Source organism: Triticum dicoccoides, chromosome 2B (assembly GCF_002162155.2).
Source record: "Triticum dicoccoides isolate Atlit2015 ecotype Zavitan chromosome 2B, WEW_v2.0, whole genome shotgun sequence".
Classification (NCBI taxonomy): domain Eukaryota; kingdom Viridiplantae; phylum Streptophyta; class Magnoliopsida; order Poales; family Poaceae; genus Triticum; species Triticum dicoccoides.
In genome coordinates, this window is record NC_041383.1 from 161,435,477 (window position 1) to 161,441,570 (window position 6,094).

A 6,094-nucleotide genomic window follows, 5' to 3' on the forward strand; every position below is an offset into this window, starting at 1 on the left:
GAAAGGCAATATCTTGACTTGAATCCACATGTCCTCATGTCCTTCGTGACCATCATCTGGCGAAATCTATGTATATCCTTGTGAATTCCATTTCAATTCTCTAGAAATATCCAAGGGAATCTGGGACTTCTCAGAATCTAGAAAATCTGCGAGCATATCCATGAACCTCGATGACACCGGAGAGGAACAATATGTCCGATAGAGCGAAATTATGCCGCTCTGATCCCACGAGGTTGACTGACACAACTTGCCTAACACTCCTTGCATGTGGAGGATTCCCTGATGCATCCACCATTGGCCAAGTGGCAAGCCCAAGAATGCACAACCAACGATACCGTGCTCATGAAATCGCTGCCTGCTCTTTCTCAACCACACCGTTGCTAAACCGATGCTCCCATCATAAGACTCAACTCCAAAGCAATGCTTCCAACGAAGTAATGAACCAAGGGGAACCACCGTTACACATGGTTTTTAGCGAGAGAGATGTCGGATCTGATGGAAATATGCCCTAGAGGCAATAATAAAATGGTTATTATTATATTTCATTAATCATGATAAAGGTTTATTATTCATGCTAGAATTGTATTGACCGAAAACTTAAATACATGTATGGATACATAAACAAATATCGTGTCCGTAGTGAGCCTCTACTAGATTAGCTCGTTGATCAAAGATGGTTAAGGTTTCCTAACCATAGACATGAGTTGTCATTTGATAAAGAGATCGCATCATTAGGAGAATGATGTGATGGACAAGACCCAACCGTTATCATAGCATATGATCGTTCAGTTTATTGCTACTGCTTTCTTAATGTCAAATACATGTTTCTTCAACCATGAGATCATGCAACTCCTGGACTCCGGAGGAATGCATTATGTGCCATCAAACGTCACAACGTAACTGGGTGATCATAAAGGTGCTCTGCAGGTATCTCTAAAGGTGTCTGTTGAGTTGGCATGGATCGAGACTGGGATTTGTCACTCCGTATGACAGAGGGGTATCTCTGGGCCCTCTCGGTAATACAACATCACAAGAAGCTTGCAATCAAAGTGACTAAGGAGTTAGTTACGGGATGATGTATTACGGAACGAGTAAAGAGACTTGCCAGTAACGAGATTGAACTAGGTATGGAGATTGTCGTGGTTCTAAGTCTGACAGTAGAGTGGGGGTAGGTATGGGGAGGCAAGGTCCTAGCTATGGAGAGGTTGTAAACACAAGAGATGTACGAGTTCAGGCCCTTCTCGGAGGAAGTAAAAGCCCTACGTCTCGGAGCCCGGAGGCGGTCGAGTGGATTATGTGTATATGAGTTACAGGGTGCCGAACCCCTCTGCCTGTGGAGGGGGGTGGCTTATATAGAGTGCGCCAGGACCCCAGCCAGCCCACGTAATGAAGGGTTTAAGGTGTATTTAGTCCGGGGCATTACTGGTAACGTCCCACATAAAGTGTCTTAACTATCATAAAGTCTACTTAACTACAGGCCGTTGCAGTGCAGAGTGCCTTTTGACCTCCTGGTAGTCGAGTGAGTCTTCGTGGTCGAGTCCTTCAAGTCAGTCGAGTGAGTCCCTTGTTGGTCGACTGGAAGGTGGCCTCTTCTAAGGGTGTCCTTGGGCAGGGTACTTAGATCAGGTCTGTGACCCTACCCTAGGTACATGACCCCATCATTAGCCCCCGAATGGATTGAGGCTTTGAGTGACGGAGGAGTTGATGTTGTTTCCGATTAACCTTTGCACACTGGTCGTGCGTTGTTCTGAACCAGAGAATCTCTTCATTGATAGTGAGCAACTTGTCTTCAGTCGACTCGATCCATTCTTTTCTTTCGTCGAGTGATCTTTCGGGCTTCGTCGATTTCCGAGCGACGGATCGCAGGAAATCCCGCATCTGACAGACCGATCTGCCGTTCGTGGATTCCGCGGGATGCGAAATTTGGGGAAACGCGCGAAGCGGAGCGGACCGCGACGTTCGGATGGGACGGGACATAGACGCCTCGATCCCCGCGCCGCTTTCTTCGCCGCGTATCTCGCCCGCGTAACAGTTCCAGGATATGATTAGATCGACCGGGCCCACCTGTCATCCACTCGGAAGGGATCTTATAAATGCGCCCGGCGAGGGTTTTTTGAACAGTGCCTCAGCATTCTCTCTCTCTGCCCCCTTCGTCTCCGCCCAACGTGCTCGCTCTCGCCTCCGCACCACTTCTCCTCACGCGCCCCGCCGGTAGCCATGGTCAAGGAGAAGACGGCGGCGCTGGAGCGCGCGAAGAAGGCGTCGGCGACGGAGAAGGTGAAGGGGAGATCCACCAGCCGCGGTGGGTCTTCGTCTAGATCTCGCCTGCCGAAAGGCTGGGTCCAGGGAGATTGGATCCAGTCGACCATCACGGAGAAGGATCTCCTCGACATGGCCAACGAGGGCCTGATCCCTCATGGAGCTGCGAGGCTTCCGGGGAAAGAGTGGCAGCCCCAGCCGGAAGAGGGTGAGTGCGTGCTTCTGGCTACCCATGTTGACCGCGGATTCTCTTTGCCGCCGAGCATTTTCTTCCGTGGTTTCTTGAACTTTTTTGGAGCACAACTCCACCACTTCACCCCGAATTCTATCGCCTATCTTGCCGCGTTTGTGTCCATGTGTGAGAGTTTTCTGGGCTGTCGACCGCATTGGGGCTTGTTCAAGCACATATTCACATGTCGCTCTCAAACCGTGAAGAAGGCGAGTCCAGGCGACGAAAGAACCCGAGTGGTCCAAATGTGTGGAGGTCTGGGGATCCAGGTGAGGAACAAGAGCACCTTCCCAGCCATGACATTTCCCGAGTCAGTCAGAGGCTGGCAGTCGACCTGGTTCTACTGCCAGGACGAGTCGACGCCGGGGCAGTCGAGTGGACTCCCTCAATTTACCATGGACCGAGTGAACAAGCCCTCCTCTCTGAAGTTGATTCCGGAGGAGAAAGCCGACATGAAGATGCTGATGGAGCGCGTAGTTCAGTTGGTTCGGGAGGGAGTGACGGGCATGGATCTCCTGGAAGTTTTCCTTAGGCGCCGAATCCAGCCTCTTCAGTTCCGGAGCCATTGCATGTGGTTGTACTGTGGGACTGAGGATGTGACTCGGGTCAATCCAGAAACAGTCGACGATGCCACTCTGGAAAGGTGGATGGCCGTTGTTACTGGGAACAAGGACAACCCTCACGGGGCCAGAAGGATTCCTCCACTCGACTGCCACAGTGACCCAAACAAGGTATGTCTGCTCCACTTCCCATTGTATTCTCGTCATATTTATTTCTGTTTTCTCTGCCGATTGGTCGACTGATCTTTGTCTTGATGTCTATCAGGCCCTCACTGAGCTGTACTCGATGCCCAATGGAGCACAGGCTCCGACCGAGGAGGGAGAAGCGAGCGGGGGCGAGAGCCAGGAGGAGGAGTGGGACTCGGACGCCGCTGAGGCTGATGATGATGATGATGACGATGATGACGATGACGATGAGGACGAGGAAGAGGAAGAGGAGGAGGAGGTCGCACCACCGCGCTCGGAAAGGCGGTCGAAACTTGTCCATGACCCTGCGACCGAACGCGGCGAGGGGGTTGCGACTGTTACACAGTCGACCAAGCGCCCTCGGACCACCTCTCCGGCGCCGACTGAAAAGGCGTCGAAGCAGCCCAGGGCGGCCCCGTCGAAGCTGACCAAGCACCTGCCGAAGATGAAGGCGTCCATCCCCACCATATCAGGGTAATCATGTTGCTTAAGTCTTCTTGTTTTGTGTGAACTTTGTCTCTGGTTGGCGCTGGAGTTAGTCGACTGATTCTTTGGAGTTGCAGTGCTGCTACTTCTGAGACCTCAGCCCGGGCTGATGACCATGAGATGGAGGACGCAGCAACCTCAAATCCAGGTACTATACTCTTAACGCCATTTTTAGTCGACCGACTCATGATCTCTAATTCTGATTCTTTTCTGTAGCTCCATCCAATGTTGTTATCACTCTCCCTGATGATGATGAAGATGAGGAACCGCTGAAGTACAGAAGGAGTAGGAAAGCGTCCGCCAGCAGGGTGACCCAGGATGTGACGGTGCCTGAGACTCTGGTCGCGGAGGAGGAGAACACCACTCGACACACTGTGTCCTTCGCAGATCCGCTGATGAGTGCTCCGCAACCCTCCCTCTTCACGACGCACCACGTCCCAGAGGACCAAGCTGGCGCAGCGAAGGAGGTGATACGCCAGGCAGGGATCATGGTGGAGCAGTTGAAGACCATCCGGGATGCGAGCCAGGCAGCTTACGACGCCAGTTCTGCCCTCCAAAGCAATGTTCAGGTCAGTCGACCACCGTTTGTTCTGTTAGGATATGCTACCAAAAACTTTTCCTTTCCAGAATTTATAGTAGTCACCCAGTGGGTGTGTCGATTAAACTCCGTGTTAGCGGGGGCACGCTGAGTGCACCCGCTGGGTGTAGTCCCCAAGGCTAAGGTCGACTGCTGGCAGTCGGCCTTAGGCTTTATAATTTCAGTCTTTCCGTCATTCGACTATGGCGACTGGATTTCGCAAACTGGTCGACTCTGTCTTCAATAGGATTAGTGGGGGCACGCTGAGTGCACCCACTGGGTGTAGTCCCCAAGGCTAAGGTCGACTGCTGGCAGTCGGCCTTAGGCTTTATAATTTCAGTCTTTCCGTCATTCGACTATGGCGACTGGATTTCGCAAACCGGTGGGGGCACGCTGAGTGCACCCACTGGGTGTAGTCCCCGAGACTGTGGTCGACTGCTTGCAGTCGATTACAGTCTTAAAGAATATATCTCTCTTTTTTTTTTGAGGTCGACTGGTCGACTCTATCTTCAATAGGATTAGTGGGGGCACGCTGAGTGCACCCACTGGGTGTAGTCCCCGAGACTACGGTCGAATGCTTCTATTCGGCTGTAGTCTTAGAAACGCGTGATTTTTCCTTTTTCACTCGGAAGTGAATTATATTTGACATTTAGTCGATTGGTTCTTCGCAGAACTCCTGTGATCTTGTGGCTCGCTACTCTGAGCTGGAAAACAAGCACGTTCAGCTCGAGCTGAATTTGAAGCTGGTTCAGGAGAAACTGACGAAGGCAAAGGAGGAGACCGAAGGTATGTTTGGTGAGACCTTGACGACTGCTTTTTCCCTTTATTTGTTTCAAAATCTGATCTTGCTGTAACTTGCAGGTAAGGTGAGGGAGGCCCAACGGAAGAAGGACCATGAACTAGCTGAGAAGATCAAGCTTGTTGACGAGAAGTTAGCTTCAGTCGCCAATCTTGAGCAAGAAAATGCCAATCTGAAAGCTGCTCTTGGGAAGAAAAAAGATCTGGAGGCCTTCCTGAATGGTCTTGCCAAGAAGCTGTTTCTTATGCTTGAAGGTAAATCTCTATGCTCGGCAATCATTTCCAACCATGGTTTTTCCATTCGACTATCGCCTTGACTTGGTGATCGTCCTTGCAGAATTTTGTCAAAACTTTGAAGAAGAAACTAGCCGGCTAGAACCAAACCTTGACCCCGTCAATTCTCCGATGAATGACGAAGTTGCCATGAATGTTTTCCGACTGGAGTCCCGTGTTGCAGCTGTCGTGGATTATCTTGCAAGGTTGAAGGTCGCCACCTCTCGCATCGACTCGACGCTCTGGCCCGGGGAGACACTTCAGAACGACCTCGAGTCGCTGATGGCTCGCTTGAACACGATCCCTGGTCGAGTGCAGGAGTGGAAAAAGTCCTCGGCTCGGTGCGGTGCAGATGTTGCTCTGTGTCTGGCCCGAGTACACTGCAAAGATGCGCGAGAAGACAAGCTGGCGGCCCTCCGGGTGGCCAACACCAAGAAACACGACTTCAGGTCCTTTATGGAAACCTTCCTTGCGGCTGGCACTCGGATCGCAGATGGAATTGATCTTGATGAGTTTGTTGCACCTTCCAGCCCTCCACAGGAGGGGTAAAAAACTTCTTCTAAGCTCGACGTTTTAAATTTGCCTCGGTATGCCGAGTGGAGTTGTAACCGATAAACCTTAATGGGCTTAGCGCCTGAGCACTTTCGGTTCCTTTAGGTATCGATCCGAACTTGAATTTGGTGTTTGAATATGATTGCTTTTGGCTCGAAATGTCTTTTGCAGGTT